The 22,124-nt window shown below is 48.7% G+C and overlaps 1 protein-coding gene across 13 annotated transcripts in view; it reads left to right on the top strand.

The window, feature by feature from the left end:
- Nucleotides 1-22,124, top strand: part of CACNA1A (calcium voltage-gated channel subunit alpha1 A) — a 1,220,168-nt gene that overhangs the window by 1,095,441 nt on the left and 102,603 nt on the right. The window lies entirely within an intron of this gene.

Genomic DNA, 22,124 nt, shown 5'->3' with positions numbered 1-22,124 from the left:
GTCCAACAGACACACGTTTACCAGACACTACTGTTTGGAAGCAGTAAGCGATGCAGATGCATCAGTGGGACAAGCTGTTCTGCGCAATCTTTTCAAATAAGGTGAGCCTCTGTTCTCCCTCCTCCACTATGCTTTTCTATAAGACGCTTTTCCTTACTGTTTCTATCTTGAAATTGTTCTACGTATGTTGAAACACACATGTATTTCTCTATAGTTATACAGTTTGATAATATATATTGTCTATGATACAAAAGCAGCGTCTTATGAGCATGATGTTACGTACTGCTATCTACTCTGATTCAGGCATGTGAATCTATGAAAGACACCCCAAATATCGGAGAAGAACAATAGTTACTTACCTGTAATCTGTGGTTCTCCAGTATTGGTGTCTTTCATAGATTCACATGCAACCCACCCATCTTCCCCTCAGAGGCTTTTAGGCTATTATGTCTTGGTTCACTCCTGTGCGAGAAAATCTGAGAGCCTGAGCCTCTGAGGAGAACATTCTGATGGGTGCTGTCGCCTGATTGGCTGCAGTTTGGACTGTACATAATGACTGTCATAGTCATAAGTGTGGAAGGGTTTTTCCTTGTAGCTTAGGCTACTTTACTTCCTGGTTTCAGGTTACCAAAGTTTTTTGGTTATTTTATTCATGATTATTGCTTTGTTATGTACCGTGGGACTCCCACTCCGACAACGGGGAATGATTCAGGCATGTGAATCTATGAAAGACACCAATACTGGAGAACCACAGATTACAGGTAAGTAACTATTGTTCTTCTTATGGATGGGACTTGGGGAAAATTAGGAGGGGCCTCTGGACCTTTTTGAATACCAGTCCCTAGACCCCAATGAGGACACTTGGCGTGAGAAATTGGCAGAAGCCAGTGGACTGGACACCTCCCCAGATAGTGGCTCAGTCTCTCCTCCTACCGTGGCAACAGAGAGGGAGCCTCATTTGCTATGGTGGTGAGAAGAGTGGCCGAGGTCCTGGACCTCAATTTACCCTCATTGGCAAAAATGCCTGGCTGAGGACAACTGACTTTTCAGGGGATGTCCAAGTTTAGAATATGGACATGCCTTTTGACGGCGCCCGTCTTTTTGGAGACTAGGCGGAATCTGCTCTGGAGCTCTTTAAAAATAGCTGAGCTATGGCAAGGTCCTTGGGTCTTTTCATGGTCTCTCGCCCACCTCAGTCCACCTTTTGCTCCTTTGGTAGCCACAGTAGGAGTTTCCAACTGTGTCCCTGCCTGCCCAGCCACCACGCCACGCAAGCTTCCCAGCCCCTGTGTGGCCGAGGATGCGGTACCCACAGAATCTGTGGGTCGGGCAGCCAGAGGACGGACCAGTCCACTGCCTCTGCAACAGCCACAGCCTCCAAGACTCTTTAGTTTACCCTCCAACCATCATAGGCAACCAGTGGGAGGCAGGATACGCCATCACCTGCACCACTGGAGGTCAATAACATCCGACCGATGGACTCTCCTGAATGTTTGAAGGGGCTAGTCCCTCCCCTTTGCGACCGCCCTTCCACCCATATCACCCACTTGAGGCAGACTGACGAAGGACCATCTCTCCTTACTCCGCCACTATGTGCTGGCTCTCATGGCCAAGGGAGCCATAGAGAGGGTGCCAATGTCAGAAGTAGGTCATGGTTGTTTTCCCGGTACTTTCTGGTGCCCAAGAAGGATGGAGGTCTTCGGCCTGTCCTTGACCTATGCCCTCTCAATTTGTTCCTGACAAAGGAGAAAGTCAAACTACTCATGCTCGCTCAAATTCTGTCCGCCCTCGACCTGGGAGACTGGAGGGTAGCATTGGACTTGCAGGATGCATACTTCAACATCTTACCTGCAGTTCACGGTGGGCCATGAGCACTTTCAATTTGCCGTGCTACCTCTTGGCCTTACCAGGGCCCCTTCACCAAGGTGATGGCGTGGTTGCAACTTGTCTGCGGAGATCAGGGGTGCCAGTTTCCCCTATCTCAATGACCGGCTGTTGAAGGCGGCCTCGCCCCAGGCAGTCATCTCCCTCCAACATGCCGAAGTCATAACTGACTCACTCTCAGACACTCTCTTTCATCTGCTCTGGTCTGGATATGGTGCAGTTTTGGGCTTAACGCCTCGAACGGCGAGACCCAGATATTCAGGCTTTGATACTGATGGTTCAGCGTCTATCCTGTGTTTAGGTGAGACTGACTCTGAGGCAACTGGGTCTCATGGCCTCCTGAAACCTACTTGTGACACATGCCCCCTGGCATATGTGGGCTCTAGAGTGGGACCTAAAGTTCCAGTGAGCGCAGCATCAGGGAATTCTCTGTTTCCAGATCTTGGAGGGTACTGCAAAAGATCTGCAGTGGAGGTAAACAAACCACCATTGGGTAAGCAGCAGACTCCTCTTCCATTCCCAACCAGATCTGACAGAAGTGACAGATGCGTCACTCCTGGAATAGGACGGCCATCTGGGAGAGGTAGAGATCAGAGGCCTCTGGTCTCTGTTGGAATCTGGACTCTACATCAACCTGTTGGAGCTCTGAGTGATCAGGTTGGTATTGAAAGCCTTTCTACCTTCCATCAAGGAAAGGATAGTGCAGGTGCTCACCAACAACACCACTGCCATGTGATACTGCAACAAACAAGGCGGGTGGGGTTGTGGATCCTTTGTGAAGAGGTCCTGCACCTATGGAAATGATTGCAACATCAGGGCATATCCCTGGTGGTTCAACACCTGGCAGGCTCTCTGAATGCCAGGGCGGACAAACTCTGCCGCAGATGCCTATCAGATCACAAATGGCATCTCCATCTGAAGATGTAGCAAGATCTCAATTAGCAATGGGGTAAGCTTGGTTATATTTACTCGCCACCACCGAGAACATGCAATGTCAACAGTTTTGCTCACTGGAATTTCCAGGGTGGATCTCACTCGGAGAGGCTTTTCATCCTGAGTGGAGTTCAGGCCTCCTGTATGCCTTTCTGGCCATACCCCTCGTGCCCAGAGTTCTCAAGAAAATCAGGAATGACCGGGCCCAAATAATCCCTATGTTCCAGCCTGGTTTCTACTCATTATTGAACATGGATGCTGACATTTTTACCAGTTTGCTGGCCATACACTGTATACTCCTAAACTGGTGAAGCCATACCAGTTAGGGTTTGTCCAGGGTAGAACCTGCAGTAATAATACAAAAAGAGCCCTCACACAATCAAATATATCAAAAGGGGGGGGGGGTGGCCACGCCAGCGACCAAGATGGCTGCTCTATGCTCAAGCTACGATGGATTGGGCTCACATCCTGGATTGGATGGGTCCGTGGGGCGCATTGGTGAGCATCGGGAGCTTGGCGGCTTGCCTTGTGGCAACTGAGGACTGAAGAGGCCCACTTTGAACCCACCCCATCGGGTCGGCGCACAGGGCGGCGAGATCGCACTGGGCAACCCCACTTAGCTTGAAGGTCCAGTGGTGATAGGGAGTGTGCGCAGGCGGGATGCACAGTGCAGCCCATGCCCTCTGGAGTGGTCTGGGCTGCTCCAGAGCATTGAGACGCTACTTGGGCGGAGAGTGAGCTGTGACTGTGTCACAACCACCACAGCCTGTCTACAACGTGCTTGCGGTCTAAACCGTTGTCGGCCATTGTGGGGTGCCGGAAAGGCCTGGGCCTCGCGGCGCCCATTCCGGAACTTCTACTTCGACTGCCATTGCAGGGTAAGATGCTATACACCTGAGCATGGAATGAGCACCGGAGGCTTGAGGGCCTATTTTGGGTTATAACACACACTTTGTTTGACTCGCTTTACTGCTGGGGCCCTACTTTCTGGCTTGCTGCTGCCTCTTTTCCTGAGTCTTTCTGGGACATCCAAACATGCTGCATGGGGTTGAGCGGCCCGAAGACTGAATTGCAAACTGACTATATCGCAGCACACATGGGATGGGCTGGGCACCCTTCCACGCGCTGCCTTCCTGCCACAGAAGGGTGAAGCCTGTGTCCAACCTCTGATTGCCCTCCATTAATCCTGAGGATTGAGCTCTATGTACAGTGGCGAACTCCCCCCTTACACACACTACTAGTTGGGAGATTGTGATGATGCCTTCCATTAGCAATGATCCTGGGGTTGGCCCTTAACACATTCGTTTGTGGCACAGGCGCAGATGTGCCAGCACCCATTACTACCATGGTACGGAGCAACCCAAAACAGCATAAACTGCCCTTCTGAAAATCGACAGCTGCTGATGGAGCAGAGACTGTGTCTGACATGGAGGGTGGTGCAGCAGGAGAACCTGCGGCAGAATCGACGACTGGCTTGGATGCCATTGTGTCAGAGCTCAGGGCAGGGTTCCATGCAATAGATGCCCACTTCGACACTATTGCGAGCCACCTGGATTGCATGGGTGAGTGCTTAGACAGACGGGATGCATGGATAGTGGTAGCAGAGGAGCGCATATCTGGCGTGGAGGACACTACACCGTTATGAAGCACCTGGAGAGGTTGGAGACGTGGCTAAAGGCGGTGGCCATTTAAAATGAAGATTTGCAGGCCAGAGGGTGATGCAACAATATCCACATCCGGGTTATTGCGGAGAGAACAGACACGGGACTGCTCAACCTCTTCATTGAGTGGCTGCTCTCTGATTTACTCTGGAGGCAGAACTTCTATCCCGCATTCGTGGTGGAGCATGCACATTGGTCCCTTGGCCCCTGCCCAGTGTCTGTGGCCACGCTGCAGCCGATTGTTGCCCGACTCCTCAATTTCAATGACTGTGATCTGGCACTTCGGCGGGCATGAAAATTGGGCCCACTCCAGTACCAGGGATCTACTGTCTCCTTCTTCCCAGACTCTACCATTGAAGAGTGGCACAAATGTGGTGGGGCTAAGGCGGAGTTGCACAAAAATGGGACTTAGATATGGAATGCTATATCCTGCCTGCCTCTGTGTGGATGTTGATGGAAAAGCCCATTTTTGATAACCCAGCAGACACAATGGCATTTTTTAAGAACTGTGCCAGCAATCACCCCCTCTGGAACACACAACCCCTGAACGAAACCTGCGAGACTGTTAAGTTGTTACAAGCATGGAGCTTTTCCTATCAGAATGAGCACCTCAATCGCTTCCCGCATTGACTGAGAGAAGGGTCAATCCTCGAACGTCCTTCTGCCCCTTGGGGCCCGCTTTTACTTTTGGGCTTGCCGGATACGAACCAATCATGCCGCCCACGTAGACCCATCTACCTTCCTAATACCATATTTGATATATCCGACAACAGAGCCATCACCCTTCCCTTCACTGAAATTTATACCACAGCTGCATTGGAGGTAATGTTTTGTTGTTTTTCGATGCTACTGGGATCCACTTGGCATGTTGGTGCCAGGTGTGAGATGGGGTAAGGGGGCTTCTATTGTTGGTTTGTTTATGTTGTTTTGACTATTTGGATACACTATCACGCTCACATACCATACCAGTTCCAAAATGGCCTGATATTGCCCATGACTAATGTTAACACATACTAAAACACGCCCATTCACAGACAACACGTTCATATCTTGGAATATCCATGGCCTTAACATCCCACATAAGGGCAAACAAGTGCTGCAGTATTTACAGCTGCACAACGTAGATATAGCCTTCCTTCAAGAGACTCGTTTGCCTCCCAGTCCCTCACACACGTTGGCAAACGCACTGGGTCCGCACCTATTCTTCTCTAGTTACAGTACATATTCCCGGGAGTGTCTACGCTGATACATAACCGCATACCTTTCCAACCCTATGCCACCCATTCTGATGAGGAAGGCCGATATCTTCTGGTGGCAGGCCACTTAGCTGGGCACCGAATATAGTTTGTCAATGTCTATGCTCCGATTGTTGACAACTCAGACTTCTTTCACACGCTACAGGCCCTGAGGGATCATATTGATGCAGGTCACATTGTAATGGGTGGTGACTTTAATATGCTCCTCGATCCAGTCTTAGACACTACCTCATGGAACCTTGTGGGTAAGTCCCGCTCGCTACCTATCTACGGGACATATGTGATGCCAACACACTTTGGAACGCCTGGTGCTTGCTACACTCTGATTCCCCTGCATACACAGTCTATTATGCGCCCCCACGATACCTGGACAAGAATGGATTATTGGTTCACATCAGCCACACTTACACCATGGCTCTGCTCAATCACGCATCGCCCATGGACACTTTCTGATCAATCCACCGTTGAGAAGAAACTACGCATTCCTATTGAGAGCAGCCTTGAACGACATTGGCGATTCCACAATAAGGCACTCCATAATGAATTTCGTACAGAGCTCCATTCAGCCATCATTGAGTATTTTGAACTTAACAAAGAGTCTGTTCCCTCACAGGCCACCCTCTGGGAGGCCTTTAAGGCATACAACAAGAACATATGTATATCTAAACATGTTAGGGTGCTGCGCGATATATACATGGACTCTGACTCTTATTGAGGCAGATCTGACTGAGTTGGACCACGCCAGTGCTTGGCGTACCCCTGAGGCCCACCTGCACAGGTGTGCTGTTTGTTGACAGAGTTCAGAGAAATTGGGGAATGTGCGGCCCACTATTTGGGAAAGTATTCCAGGGCCCATTGCTATGGGGAAGGGGAAAGACCAGGGTGCACACTGGCTCGGGTCTTAAGACCACCTAGGTGATCATCTTATGTTTCAGAGTTACACCGGGCAGACGGCACCCACATCACAGACACATTGGATATACAGACTTAATTACTACACCAGTCTGTACACCAGTGGACTTGGCGACGACAGTACTGAACGGGCAGCTTATGTGAGCAAGGTTGCCAAGGTCTGGCTTACTACTGCACACCAACAGTTTCTTAGTGAGCCTTTCACAACCAAGGAGATCGTTCTAGCGATTGACTCCATGGACGGCTCCAAAGCACCTGGACTTGTTGGACACACTGGCGCTTTTTACATAGCGTACCAGTACATCTTAGGCCAAACCTCCTTGTTATCTTCTCGGAAGCTTTGGAAACAGAGGTCCTCTGGGCTACAGTACCATAAGCGGTGATTACACTACTTCTGAAACTGGGTAAAGACCCTCAAAATTGTGGTTCCTATCTGCCACTATCTCTATTGAATTTTGATGACAAAATTTTAGCCAAGCTACCATCAACCTGCCTCACCCCCTAATGGACCAGATTATCTCTCCAGCCCAGTCGGGCTTCGTCCTGCATTGCTCAACCTCCTTTGCTGACCTTAATATAATATCCCCTACGGTACTTGCAGTAGCCGTCCTATTGAACGCAGAGAAAGCCTTTAATTCACTGGAATGGCTGGTCCTACATGCCACACTTAGTAAAATGGGCTTTCTGTGTACCTTCTCATCCCTGATAGCGCGCCTTTACTCAGTGCTGACAGCCCGGATTAGGGTTAGCTGCACACTATTGGCCCCATTCGCAATCACTTGGGGGACACTACAGGGCTGTCCACTCTCACTGTTACTTTTCATTTTAGCAATGGACCCATTGTTGCGCCACCTCCAGGATAAACATCTACATAGGGTTTTGCAATTCAAACCAGGCCCACTTCATGTTTCACTCTATGCCAACGACATATTGCTTTTTGTACGGCACCCTGTTGACGACTTAGCCCCGATACTTTGGGAATTAGCCTTATTGGGCCTCCATATTAACTGGAATAGGTCAGATCTATTTTTGCAGACAAACGCGACTACTCTGGCACACTGCAACTTCCCTTTAGCGTGGTGCGACAGCTCCATTTGATATCTGGGCATCCATATACAATAAGATAAGGAACAAGTCATTTGTTTAAATTATGGTCCAGCGGTTGATAGGCTGACCTCCCAGGTTGAGCTTTGGATTTTCCTCCCACTGTCCATGGCAGGACGCATTGCCATTATCAAAATGGTGGTGCTCCTCAGTTTTTTATATCTACTTCAGAACAACCCAATACCACTCATTGATTCTCTCTTTGCCACTTTTGTGGAGTATACTGACGTGGCTTGTTGGGCAGACAGCCTTGAATTGGCTGAGACTCTCTTGTGCTTCCATATGAACGCGGAGGCTTTGGAGTCCCTCATTTACACTTATACTACCCAGTGGCACAGTGTCAATTTGCTTGGCACTGGTACCATGCAGATGCCTGCATACCATATTCAAAACCTGAGGCGGACATCGCTGCTCCTACGTCACTGAGAGCGCTACTAGCGGCGGGTCTCACATTAGTTCCAGATGATATATAAACACTGTATACAACCTGCTGGGCTTGGAGATTGCTAACTCAGATGTTGGGTGGATAAAGGCTATACTGGCCGACAACCCCTGGCTAACCATTACCAGGGAACTTTAGGTCCAGCGCACACTGATTACACATGCTATACACTCATTCTAGGACATTTTTTCAGCCGGGCATATGTATCGAAGACGCGCAATTAAAAGACACCACCTCATGGACCTTTTTGTGCTCTGACGGCTTCAGAGCACACTAAGGGCACAGATTTCTATCTTACTCCTTGGCCTCTGCCTAGTTCCTGCCGCTGACATTAGTGAACACTGACACGGAAGGAGACAGGCTCATCTCCAAACTATATCACCCCTTTCTGGGCCTACTACCAACCTGAGACTCCAAACTCAGGGCTGCATGGTAGACAGATTTGGGGCATCCCCTGACAGATGAAGTCTGGACTGCATGTTATATGTAGACTCCCCTCATCTCCCTTAATCATCGTCATAAACCAATACAGTACAAATGTTTGCGCAGAGCATATGTCACACCCGCAGCATTGGCCCGTATCATCTCCGCCCATACATCAGAATGCCGGAAATGCCACACAGCGGCCGCTGACTTTGCCCATATGGTGTGGACATGTAATACTGTGGCACCATACTGAAGGGAAGTATTCTCAAACTTGCTATGATGATCCATATAGCGCGTGAACCCTCCCCCTTACTAGCACTGCTAGGCTATGTGCACAACATCCCCAAATCTATCCGTCGATATATCGCCATTGCACCACTTCTGGCCAAGAGGGTGGTAGCCATTCATTGGGGGAGCAAAAATATACCTAAAATAGCAGCATGGGCAAAAAGTCTAATATACTGTGATACTAATTGTGAATTGTATGCAACCCTTCAACCATCCACCTCATGCTCGAAAGATATATGGCAGCCGCTGAGAAATTACCTACTAACATTCGACTCGCCAGACTTCGCTTAACCACCATGAGCTACCCTTACTGGAGGCTGGGGACACTGCCCATATTTTTCTTAAGAGTCTTAGGGATGCATTGGCCTCGGACCATTCTTACTGTGTCAATATGAGACAGAATGTTAAGCTAACATGATATTAATTGTTGTGTCTAGTTCTATGTTTGTTATGTACAAAATGTAACAGCGCACTATATCACTTCTCATTTGAACATACTCCTCTGTATGTCTATGGTATACTTTAAAAATTGATAAATAAAGTTTAAAAAAATATATATCAAAAGTGCTAGGAATAAAGACCTGCTTCTATCCATGGACGATAAGAAGGCATTTGATAGGGTCACTTAGCCATACTTGATAGAAACCCTGTGGCCTTGATATTTAGAGGAGCCCAAGCACCAGAGTGTCAGTCGATGGCAAGCACGCTTAATGAATACCTATCTAAAGGTGTACAAGACAGGGTTGGCCTATGTCAGTCTTATTATTTTCATTCTCTGCGGAACCAATGGCGGAGATGGTAAGGAATAACCCAAATATTTAGGGGTATGGAAAGGGCACAACCTGGATGGACCCAATCACCTCTATACTCCATTGATTACCGAAATAGAAAAATTCAGGGAGGCCTCTGGCTATAGCTTGAAACTATGAAGATCCCTAATATAAATTTAAATACCCTAAGTGGCCAACTCGATTGCAATACAGAGGCAATTCTCATTCGTAACGGCCCCAAAGTTATTAACTATTTGGGGATACAATTGACTACCTCCATGTCTGCCACCTTACAAATTACTCAGTTCACCTCGGTACCATTCGAAAGGATACCCAATCTTGGCATAATGCAGGGCTTTCTTGACTGGGATGGAATACAGCAGTAAAAATGAGCATACTCCCTAAAATTATCTTCCTCCTTTAGACTCTCCCTCTCCAACCACGGCCACAAACACCAAAAAAAACTGCTGGATGTTATCAATCATTATATCTGGGGAGGCAAGAAACTCAGACTGGCCAAATGTCTAACTACAAGACAGATAGAAGAGAAGCCACTGTAGCTCAGATTTTCTACCCCATGACCGAGTGCCCATAATTAACTTTGAATTTCAGGATTTTTCCTCCCCTGGATGTTATTCCAGACCCAACTTCAGCCTCTATAACACAATGAATATGTTTCCTTTGTTTTTCTTCTGTCCCTGTATAGGAATTAGCCATAATGCAAAACTCTTGTCACAAACAGAAGAAAACTTGCTTGAATCGTTCCCCATCACCAAACTGGGACTCTCAGTGCAACCTTCATCCACAGTACTAAATAGTTACATTGTAAAACAGCATAAGCAATACCAATTAAGTAGCACAGGGTTGGCACTTTTGTAATGTTTACATATACCGACACTTAAGCAATGGCACTTTAAATTAGGAATTGTAGGAAACAAATCTTCAAAATGCTACTAAAATATGGTGTGATTACTGTATTGAAATATAATGCATCTTTGATATTATTTTACACTTTACAATGTTTTGTTGTGTACATGCACAATTTAATGTCTTTTATATACTTCTTGTTTGTAATGATTTTTATTAATCAACAATAAAGGACTCTCCTTCCAGTAGCACAGTCAACTTTATTTGAGAAGACCCAAACTTTATCCAGTGAGGTGTGAGTGCACTGAAATCCACTCCCCACAGAGGTTATAGCCACACTTTGATTTCTACTACACATTGTGCGGAAGGGAGTCCCTCTCAGGACTCTGGTCTAAGACTGTTCTCTCACCATTTTTACCAGTTATTTCCACTGGATTACCAATTTGATGGGTATTAATTCATCTGTGCTTTTGGAGTTTACGCCGTATGAATGAAAGAAGATGTTTTTTCCTTACCAGGGAATGGGTGAATCACCTAAAATACCTTTTGTGGGAACAAGAGGTCAGTTTTTGAATGATCTACATTCGTACTCATTAACTGCCTTCACCTACCACATAAAACCAGGGACTGCAAAATATTCCATAACATGTCATTAAAGACCTTGAATGACCAATAAGGCTATTTACTCAAATGGCTTCAGAAAAAAGGCTAGTGACCAGCTTTTTGAAGAAGAATGAGCTCGTAGTGCCTCCTTTTAAGGTAAATGGGAGCGTAGACACCAATTAGAATGAGAAAAAGCACTTTGCTGAACTTCCTGTGAGAGAAATCTACCTCAGGAAATGCCCTCCCACCTTTGCCCCTGCCCCTTGAGGGCACTAGAAAGTCTCACAGGAATATAGGTAGGCCATTAAAGTCATCCTGTGTCTTGCATTTCAAGACCAAACACACTTCAAAACCATCAAGGCATCTACAGTGCTCCTGGTCACAAATCTCTTAATGATGGGCCCAGCTGTCAGCAGTCTACCGCTGAGAAGCCACTGTCAGAGGCCTCTTTATTGGCATCTTCTGCTATCAGTACCTCATCGGAATCTGCTTTATCACCAGTGACACAATATCCACAGTCAATGACAACACCGACAGACCTACAAGCAGCAATGCAATTGACTGCACAGCCACCAGTGTTGGCCCCTCAATCTATTATTCCACCAAAAAGATAATTTATTTATTTCCCTTTGGTTCCTCCTAGAAAGTTCTTATTTTCGGGGTATATATCACGGAGTAAAATTCCATCACATTTACCTGCCAAGATCATTGTGATTCCCAAGATGAAGGGCCCTTTGGAACAGCCACCAGTCCTGCACAAAGAAATGCCAGGAAGAGGATGAGAAGGATAGTCAGTATGGACATGACCAACATGAAAAGTGCAGGCCTGGATAGTCTGAAGAGAAATATTTCCATTGGGGTACAATCACCCACATTATGGCAGGCATTATAAGTTGTATGAAGACCAATCCTACTAAGATCCACCTCTGATGAAGGTCTCTGTAGACTTGATCTTCATTGAATGATGCAAAACGAATATTCCGGGTTTCCTCAGAATCTGACTCATCTGGACTGTCCATCTCAAAATCAGCCACCTCTGACTCAACCAGAATCATCACACCTTCCTGCTGTCCTCCCAAATCCACCATCATCACCACAACCAATACCACTACAAAGACAAGTTCTGCAGGTGCAAACAGACTCCTCAGATGATGACTAGGAAGATGAAGCGGAATTTCTCAAGTGGCTGCAGACTGAATTGGGTGAATGGGATGACTATGCAGCCCACATGGCTAGTGCACCCAACATGCCTCACTCAGGCTCCCTTTCAGATGATATTGCCTGTTTCCACTCCTTGTTAGAGAGGGCATCAGAGAGTTTTGATTTGCTGCTGCCGGTCACTGAAATTGGTGGTTTCGACTAAGATATTAAGAAGACATCCATAAAATCGTTAACAGCGATCCCCATCATTGATCATATCTCAAAGGAGGACGTTTAAACTATGTTGACAGCTACTTCAGTTCCAGCCTTGGTCTCCAAGCTCAATAAAAAAAGAGTAGAGCCCCAGACAACATACCAGCATGCTTTACCAGACATCTGAAATCAGGTTCAGTTGTAGTACAAATTAGGCATCACCACTCATAATCTCTCTTTCCGTGCACATTTGCACCAGACTACAACGTTCTCAAAATGGATTTCTTTGGGAAGTGTCACTCAAGCAGAACCATGCAATGAAAAGGCAGACTCTCTGGCCATAGTCGGCAGATATGATCTCCAAATGTGGTTAGTTTTGACTCCAAACTGTAATTTACTTCCAGGTGAAAAGAAAGAGAAGGGTTTGCCATTCTCTGAGAGAGAGAACTCTTTATTGGGCATGACTGATGGTACCATTAATCTGCCCAGTATTGTTTTTCAACAAATATCAGAAGCCTTAGTCCATAGATGGCAGAGAAGGGAGCACTTTGGAGGCCCTCGATCTGGGATCCCGACGGCAGGTTTGTGCTCGGTGCTAGTTAGACCCTCCAAACCCTTCACTGGGCCTCTCCCAGCACCTGCACTGACTGCGCTTCTAGCTCCATGAGCTACCCCCGGAGCGTGGAAGCCGATGCAGGATTCTTCAACACCAAAGGACGAAGTGTGCATTTTGCTTTCCAACTCCAAGCCGGTGCCTCTGTGACCGCGACCAAGGCCGTGTTTTATTTCTGCTGAACCACAACCTTGACTCGCATAGCATCTCACCTCCACAAGGCAGTTATCATATGCTGCATTTATTTTTAGGGCTGAATTCCGATAATGACTACGATGTAGGTCCACCTTACCACGAGAAAAACTAGTGTGATCATCTCAGAGATGCCAGTGGTCTCTACACCCTGCCTGATTCTGGCCTTGTCTCAGTCCCAGGTTCTGCCCCTGAAGAAAGTGCTAACCCCCCGAGTCAATCATCAAATTCCAAGGCATTACCAACCTGCCCTTGGTGACCCTGCTTTTTTGTCTCAGCACCCCTTTCTTGAGAGCTTGGCGAGGCAGGATTCCTTCCACCAGTGGGATGAACCCAAATACCTTTCTGACTACTCCCCTGAATAGGGAATACAAGGGAATGGGGATCTTTGGAACTAGGGTATTATTTTTCCACTACTTTGATCTTTCAATGTTGCCTGTTGGGCCGCTGTTCCCACACTCTCTGTAATTTGGTTGCTCAAGTCCTCCCAGGTGTTCCAGTGTTCCGGAAGACCTTCGCCCTATCCTAACCCAGGCCATACAGGATGGTCGTGATGCTGCTAAATTCACAATTTGTTGTAGTCGAAATACCACGAATTCCATTGTGCAAGCCACTAGCACTAGTGTTGCCATTCGTCGCCACGCCTGGTTGCAGTCAACAGGCTTGTTGAGCGTTATTCAGTCATCACATATTGGCATACCCTATAACAGGACTCACCTTTTTGGAGACAAGGCAAATTCTGTTCTGGAGCACTTTAAAGAGAACATGGCCACAGCAACTCTTGAAGCTTATCTGCCCAGTCGCATCAGCCCCATTGTTTTTTTCACGGTTTCAGCAAAGATACCCACACCGACAGGCCCTTAAACCTTTGCTAGCGGCCAGCAGTTTCACAGCCGAGGCCGTAGCAACCACTGACCCTGAAGCCAGGGGCTGCACCACCAGTCAGTCTACTATCCCCGTGTGGCCCCTCCAGACAAACCTTTTTAGCGTGCCCTCAGTGAAGCAGTTACCCAGTTGGAGGCAGGATCCAACTATTCTCTACAGGCTGGCAAGCCATAACGTCGGACTAGTGGGATCGCAAATTGTCCAGAAGGGATACACCTTACCCATCATAACCGCTCAGCTGTGCCTTCCCCCATCCCCAGAATGAGTGATGGCGGCCCAGCTGTCTGTCTTATGACAGGAAGGCCAAGCTCTTTTGACCAACAGGGCTATTGAGAGGGTCCCTGCACCAGAAGTTCGTTGTGGTTGTTATTCTTGTTACTTTCTGATGCCATAGAAGGACGAAGTCCGCCGCCCTATTTTAGATTTGCGCCCTAGCAATGCCTTCCTCCAGAAGGACACATTCAAGATGTTCTCCCTGGTCAATATTTTGTCTGACCCATGAGACTAGATGGTGGCACTGGATCTGCAGGAGGACGATTTCCACATACCCGTCCTGCTCCCCCATCATCACTACCTGCAGTTCACAGTTGGACAGGAGCATTTTCAGTTCGCTGTACTCCCCTTTGGTCTGACAAGTGCCCCTAAAATGATGGCGGTAGTCGCAGCACACTTCGGAGGTCAGGTGTTCCATTCTTCCCCTACCTTGATAGCTGGCAATTAATAGCGGGCTCTCCCCAGGCAGTTGTCAACCCCCTCTAGACTACGGTGAACCTCTTGTCATCTTTGGGGTTCGCTATCAACGTGCCGAAGTCCACCTTATTCCTTCTCAGATGCTACCCTTCAGCAGAGCTATTCTGGACACAGTTTGGTTTCATGCTTTCCCCCTGGAAAGGAGAATCCAGGTCATTCAGGCTAGGATCCCAATATTCAGCCTTTGTCCTGGATTTTAGTGAGCTTAATTCTGAGACTCCGGGGATTGATGGTCTGCTGTATCCAACACATAGCCAGATGCTGATGCTGACTCTGATGCTGGCAGGACCTTTGCTTCCTAGATCGGAGCCTGAGCCCTATTCCGATGGGCTAGGACTCAGTGAGGAATTGAAGGGGTCGCTGGACCCTGAAGAGAACCCTAAAATGGACTGGTGTGAGGAACTGGGTGACGCCAGTGAACTGGATACTTCTCCAGATACTGGCATCCTTTCTCTCCCTACCATGGCTACGGAGGAGGGAGCCTCATATGCAATTGTGGGCGGTTGAGGTCCATGACCTTCAGTTGCCCGTGGTGACAGTCAAGACCAACATCTTGACGGATGTGCTACAACCGAGAGTCTCCTTGTCAGAACACTTACTCCCATTTAGTAATGCCCTCGCTGTTGCTGACCTGATTCAAACCCAACGCACAGGCTTCGGTGAATAGTACGATCACCCGCCGCCACCACTCTGCACCTGGGGACCCAAACTTCCTCACCCAACACCCTGCCCCGGAGAGCTTGGTGCTCCACGCCTCAACTTCTCAGGGCACATGTCCATACCACTTCCTCACACAGGGAATCCAAGAGGCTGGACTCTTTAGGGATGAACATGTTTATTTCTTCCCAGCCTAGCATTGCAGTCTATGAACACTGCATGCCTTTTTGGGCCATTTCTCCCACACGGTGTGGGACATGGTTGTGCAAGTGCTGCCACACCTCCTAAAGGAGGCACGGCCAATCCTCTCCCAGGCTGTTACTGATAGGAGAGAAGCAGCAAAGTTCACAATTCGGTATTGATTGGACACGACCGACTCACTGGGCATAGCGGTTTTATGGACAGTGGGCCTGAGGCGCCATGCCTGGTTAAGGACGACTGGCTTTTTGGGGGATGTTCAAGCTTCCCTTTTGGACATTCTCTTCAATGGCACCCGTCTCTTCGGAGACAAGACAGATTTGGTGCTGGAGCACTTTAAGGACTCGCGGGCTAAGGTCAAGTCCTTGGGCCTCTCGGCACCCCCACGTCGCCCAAATCTGCCTTTCACTCCATTCTTGGCTAAGGAAGGGGCTTGCAACTGCCCCGGTTTCCTCGAGTTCTCACCAAGGTGATGACAGTGGTTTCAACTCATTTGCGGAGATTAGGGCTGCCCTTCTTCCCCTATCTTGATGACTGGCTGTGGAAGGAGGGCTCCCTCTAGGTTCTCATCTTCCACCTCCAGACTACAGCAAGACTCCTGCACTCGCTCGGGTTCAATAGTGCCGAAGTCATACTTGCTTCCCTCTCAGACGCTCTCTTTAATCTTAGCTTTTCTGGATACAGCGCAGTTTTGGGCCTATCCTCCCAAGCATCGAGATCAGGATATTCAGGCTATGATATCAATGTTTCAGCATCTATCCTGGATTTTGATGACGCAGATCTGAGGTTGTTGGGACTTATGGCCTCCTGCATCCTGCTTGTGACACATGCCCGATGGCATATGAGAGCTCTGCAATAGTCCAGATTTCAGTGGGAACTGCAAAGGGCCTGCAGTGGTGGCTTATGAACCGGCAGACTCCTCTCCCTTCCCCAGCCAGAGCTGACAGTAGTGACAGATGCGTCTCTCCTGGGACGGGCCAACCATCCGGGAGAAATAAAGATCAGAGGACTCTGGTCTCTAGGGGAATCCAGAACCTAGAGTGAGCCCTCCTTCCAGACTCCACATCAACCTGCTGGAGCTCTGTGCAATTCGACTGACAATGAAAGCCTTGCTAACCTCCATAATGGGAAGGCTAGTGCAGGTGTTCACGGTAAACAACACCACCACAAGGTGGTACTGCAACAAACAGGCTGAGGTGTGGGCATGGTCCCTTTGTCAAGAGACCCTGAACCTCTCGACATGGCTGGACCAGCAGAGCATATCCTTAGTGGTTCAACACCTGACAGGTTCCCTGAATGCCAGGGCTGACAAACTCAGCCGTCAATGCCTAGCAGATCATGAATGGCATCTCCACCCAAGGGAGGAGCAAGGTCTCTTTCAGCAGAAATGAGAGCCTTGTTTGGGTCTGTTCGCCTTCATCAAGAAAGCGCAATGTCAGCAGTTTTGCGCATTGGAGTTTCCAAGGTGACTCTCACTTGAACACTTTTTTCATCTAGAGTGGAGCTCTGGCCTCCTCCTTTCCGCCCATACCACTCTTGTTCAGAGTTCCCAAGAAGATCAGGAATGACCGGACCCTAGCCATCCTTGTGGCTCCTGACTGGGCATTGAGATATCAGTATCCTGAGCTACTAAGCATGGCAATCGATGCTCCGATCAAGCTGTCCCTCCGGGACGATCTTCTGTTGCAGCAGTAGGGGATGGCCGTCCACACAAACCTGTCCTCTCTCCGCCTTCTTGCATGGAGATTTAGCGGTGGCAGTTGACAGCTTTCTACCTTTCTCCCAAAGTCTGTCATGTGAGGTGTGGAGCCGCGGCCAGGGCGACTGATGCTGGAATCCGGGGCTCACGGTTTGATCCCCGGCACCGGCGGCAGGTCAGATCAGCCCAGCACCATGTGACTCTGGGCAATAGCTTGCTTAATCTTCCTGACGGCCCCCAGCGCCAGGATTCCTTCAGGTAGCTGTTCGCGCTTTACAAATACTGGATTTACATTTATATTTTGGTGGGCATGCGGCCCTCCACCAAGACGGTATGCGCCTGCCACTGGAAAATAGTTGTGGCATAGTGCCATTGCTCCCCTTTGCGAAATCTTGCTCTTTATTATTTTCTTTGCCCAGCAGAGCTCTGCTCTGGGCACCCTTAAGGCATCTCTCTCTGTTCTGTCTCCCTTCTTGCACCTGCATGACTGACCCTTTTTGTTTAAATCCTCTATTGTACGTAGGTTTTTGAAGAGTCTTGTCCACCTCTTTCCCCCTTCTAATTTAATTCTAATTTAATTTCTAATTTCTAATTTAAAACATTTATAAAGCGCAGCGTGCACCGAACGGTTTCTTGGCGCTAGTGGAGGGTATTGGCAACAGAGGCAAAGTAGGAGCCTATGGGAGAGCAAGGGGGGGAGGTTAAACAGGGAAGGCCTGTTTAAACAGAAACGTTTTTAGTTCCTTGCGGAAGGGCACATAATGGGTAGCCGCCCGGAGATGGTCAGGGAGGGAGTTCCAGAGAGTGGGGGCCAAGGTAGAGAAGTTGGTCCCTCCCCACTTTTTACGTCTGAAGCGTGGGATTTGAAGGAGGGACTTGGAAGAAGAGCGAAGCTCTCTGGTGGGAACGTATTCTTTTATTAATGAAGAAATAAAGGCGGGGGCAGTGCCTTGGCGGGCCTGGAAAACCGTACATGCGGTTTTAAAAAGGGAGCGTTCCTTGACAGGGAGCCAATGGAGCTCCCTGAGAAGGGGTGTGGAGTGGTGGTAACGTGGGAGACCAAAGACCAACCGAGCAGCCTGGTTTTGGACCATCTGGAGCCTCCTCAGGCTGTATGCTGGTATGCCGTTGTAAAGGGCATTGGCGTAATCCAGCCGGGATATTACCAATGCGGCCATGATCATTTTGAGTGCCTGGGGGGAAAAGAAGCGAGAGACAGTGCGGATAGTTCGGAGGGTGAGGAAGCAGGAAGAGACTACAGAGCTGATTTGAGAGTGGAGGGTGAGCTGATTGTTCATTTTGACCCCCAATGTTTTGACCGTGGTAGAAGGAATGGGGGCGGGACCAAGAGAGGAGGGCCAGAAGAGAGAATTCCAGGGACTGGAAGAACCCCCGGTGAGAACCAACTCGGTTTTATCCGGGTTCAACTTGAGATGGTTGTGGTTCATCCAGTCCCTGATGAATGTCATGGTAGACTGGAAGCTAGAGACAGAGAAGGGAGAAGAGGATAAGTCAAAGATGAGCTGGAGGTCATCCGCGTAATTGTACACGGTAACCTCCAGCTGCTGGAGAGCGAAGATGAGGGAAGAGATATAGAGATTGAATAGTAAAGGAGACAGAGAGGAACCCTGCGGAACACCACAAGTGACGGGAAGTGGGGTGGTAGTGAAGTCTCCCAGCCGGACCGCCTGGGTACGGTCCCTCAGGAAGGAGGAAAGCCACACCAGGGCTGATCCCTCAATTCCAGCCGCCTTGACACGGGACAGTAAGATGGTATGGTCCACCGTGTCAAATGCGGCGGAGAGATCGAGGACTACCAGCGCCTGGTGTTTGTTATGATCCATACCCTTCCTGAGGTTGTCAAGGACTGATACCACGACTGATTCAGTCGAGTGCCTGGGTCGGAAGCCAGCCTGGCGGGAGGCCAGTCCCCCATTGGCCTCTACGTGGGCGCTGAATACCGCGGTGACATGGCGCTCCAGCACCTTGCCCAGATAGGGCAGCAGGGAAATGGGGCGATAATTGGCTGAGATGGACGGGTCAGCGCCAGGCTTCTTTAAGATGGGCACTATGGTAGCTGATTTGAGCGCGGGGGTCACTACTCCCTGCGCTAGAGAACTATTGAGGAAAGTGATGGGGGGTTCAGGGCAGGAGGAGTAAATTTGTTGCAGGATTCGCGCCGGACAGATGTCTGCCGGGGAACCAGACTTGACTTTGGAGAGTATCTCCAGAAATACCTCCTCAGTGAGGGGAGGGATGGAGGTAAGATGATTTTGGACAGTAGGGGGGAAGGGATCAACAAAGGTAGACGAGGGGGGGGGGATGTTGGCCTTGATGGTAGCGATCTTGTCAAGAAAATAAGTGTTAATTTGGTTGCATAGAGGCTGGGATGGGGAGATTTGGGGTGAAACTCTGTCGGAATAGGCCAGGTCATTCACTATACCGAAGATTTCCCTGGGTTTATTCTCAGCTGACATTATTTTTAATGAAAAATAGGAGGTTTTAGCGGCGAGGATTGCAGTCTTGTATTCGGCAAGTGATGTAAGGTAGAGGGTTTTGAATAAGGGGCAGTAATTTTTTCTCCAGTGCCTCTCTGCCTTCGCCATTCATTATGCCTCAGTAGGACCTTAATTTAGTTTTCATTTTTTTTATGTGTGCTCCTTTCGTTTCGTTCCTCTCCACAACTGTCCCCTCATGCTTCTCACACTAAAAACAGTCTTCCTGGGGGCAATTACATCTTCCCGTAGAGTTAGTGAGCCGCGGGTCTTGTCATCTAAGCCGCCATACTTCTCAGTCTGTCCTGACAAAGTGGTGCTTCACACAAGGGCCTCCTTTCTGCCAAAAGTGGTCTCCCCATTTCATAAAGGGCATTCTATCACCCTGCCTACCTTCTATGCACCTGCCCATTCCTCTAAAGAATAGGAGTGATTCAACCATCTGGACCCTAACAGAGCATTGTCATTCTACCTTGACCGATGCATGAATTCCAGGTAGTCAACCAACTTTTCTTGGGGTATGTTGGTACGAAGAAAGGCTGGGCAGTGCAGAAGCGAACCATCTCTTGCCAGTTCATGCCCTGCATCAAAATCTTCTATGCATTGGCCAAGAAGCAACCTCCTGAAGGCTTGCTAGCTCATTCTGCCAGAGCTAAAGCTTAGACCATTGCGCTAGCACATGGAGTTCCAGTTCAGGACATCTGCCATGCAGCAACGTGGCCTTACTTGCACACTGTCGCCAAACAATACTGTGAGAAGTTGGACTGGGATATGCTGGCCACTAATTAAAGTGGGCTCCCTGTACCAGTCCAAACAACCCCTTATGGTGATAGGTTAAAGACAACCTTTATTGAAAGCTATCCTAGTGATAGCTATGGAGAGCAGCCTTCAGGCTAAGTCTTGAAGGAATGTAAAGCAGCTTGTTTTACCAGTCTATAATCTCTTGAATGACCAAATGAAAGGACAACCACACCAGGTATCTATTAAAAATATATGTATTTAAGATAAAACACACCCCTCTAGTCTCTTTATGAGGCTGGAGTTCGAAGTACTTAAGTTACAAGTCAGTATTCAACAGTAAAAGCACAAATACACGTTTGGGCCCTAGGGGCGTACCAAACCATATACCAATAAAGTGATATAAGAACCACGACTGAACTAGACACAAGGCCTAGAGCCTTTAGAAGCGTTAGGTCCCAAGGAACCACCCAAGGTAGTGACGTAGGGGACCCACGGGGGACGCGTGCAGTGTTAGAACACAGGCGCGAATCGCCGTTGACTTCTATGGGAAAAGTCACGTTTGGAAAATTACAAGTTAAGGACACTTAGAGGATGACTACAAGCAAACCCTATTGGACTTAGAGGTGTCTAGGGCCAACACCCACGGGAGCACTGGAGTACTCGAGTTACCTCACCCAGGGAAGCCGGGTGCATAGGTGTCTTATGGTGTCAGGTCGCGGCGCCGTTTTCAATGGAAGCTGGCAAAGAAGTGCTGCTGCCGTGAAGAGGAGAAGTGTCCGAAGAGATCCAAGCCTGGATTGAGGATGGAAGGAACCTGAAAGCAGAGGGGACAGAGTCTGGGTCACTTATCAGTGACCAGGGGCACGATAGTCCAATGCTCACAGATGTCGGGTGTTTCAGGTGAGTTGACGGGTGTCTTGACTCTTCAGCCACGAGGTCCAAGAGGCGTCGACGATGACCAGGAGCTGGATTCGAGCTGTCCCACGAAGTCTGTTGAGTGCTGCGGTGTCGGCGACCAGAATGGACCCAACAAGCCTTGGCAACGGCAAGTCAAGTGGAAATAGAAGAAGGACGTCGGTGCAGACCAGCAAGGTCTGGGGGACTCACCCAGCGAGGGTAAGTCAGGGCACGTCTGGAGCAACCAGGAAAGCCCAATCAGAAGAGGAGTTGCCTTCGTGGAGACCCACTAGCCAACGGGCTAGCGATCGCGAAGGTGCCTCGAGCAGTCGCACTGGAAACTGGCCCACGGGTCACTCGTGGAGTGGAGGCAAGAGATCTTCGGTGCTGTAGGTGCCCAAGGCTGGGGCTACTCAGAGCCCAAAGCACAACTTCGAGGAAGACCAGGAAGATTATGGACCGGCAAAAGATCACAGTGTCCAGGGGTCACGGTTCCAC

Source organism: Triturus cristatus, chromosome 4_2, assembly GCF_964204655.1.
Source record: "Triturus cristatus chromosome 4_2, aTriCri1.1, whole genome shotgun sequence".
NCBI classification, from domain to species: domain Eukaryota; kingdom Metazoa; phylum Chordata; class Amphibia; order Caudata; family Salamandridae; genus Triturus; species Triturus cristatus.
The sequence above is the reverse complement of the archived record's forward strand: the minus strand, read 5'-3'. Positions and strand labels throughout refer to the sequence as shown.